Genomic DNA, 616 nt, shown 5'->3' with positions numbered 1-616 from the left:
GGAAACTGAGGAAGTATGGGTTGGATGAATGGACTGTCAGGTGGATAGAAAGCTGGCTGGATTGTTGGGCCCAGTGGGTAGTAATCAACAGCTCAATGTCACAGGCTCAATTTTACTTTGCATCCTGCAGTGCATATGTACTGCCAGCCTACATTACGTGCTCCTTTTTTAAATACTTACGTGGCTAGCGTCCTGCTGCTGCACCTGTATCTCTGTTGTGTTTGACCACTGACAGGGTGTAGCTCACTTGTATATTGTGACTAGCATTGGAGAGTATATTCATGTGCTCCTAGGATGTCTCCTCTGTTCTGGCTGTCCAAGTGCCCATTTCTAATGTTAAAATTATCCTCCATCAGTCATTTAATATACCTTTTTTTTGATCCCATTAAGATTACTTTTCTTGCATTATTTCGAAAAAAAATCCATAATTGGCTTTTTCCTTTCCCCCTCACAATTTCTTGCCTTTGTGTGGGCTGCTTACAGAAATGGAGATTTGACAGAAGAGAATGACCTGGGCAGACTAAGGGTGCCACTTCTTCTGGTGCTTGAACAATGATTCAAGAACCAAATATTTTAGACTGCTCTTTGCAAACAGTCTTCAGGGCTATATATACCC

The sequence above is a fragment of the Alligator sinensis genome, unplaced genomic scaffold, assembly GCF_000455745.1.
Source record: "Alligator sinensis unplaced genomic scaffold, ASM45574v1 scaffold571_1, whole genome shotgun sequence".
Taxonomy (NCBI): Eukaryota; Metazoa; Chordata; order Crocodylia; family Alligatoridae; genus Alligator; species Alligator sinensis.
Note: the sequence above shows the minus strand (reverse complement) of the source record.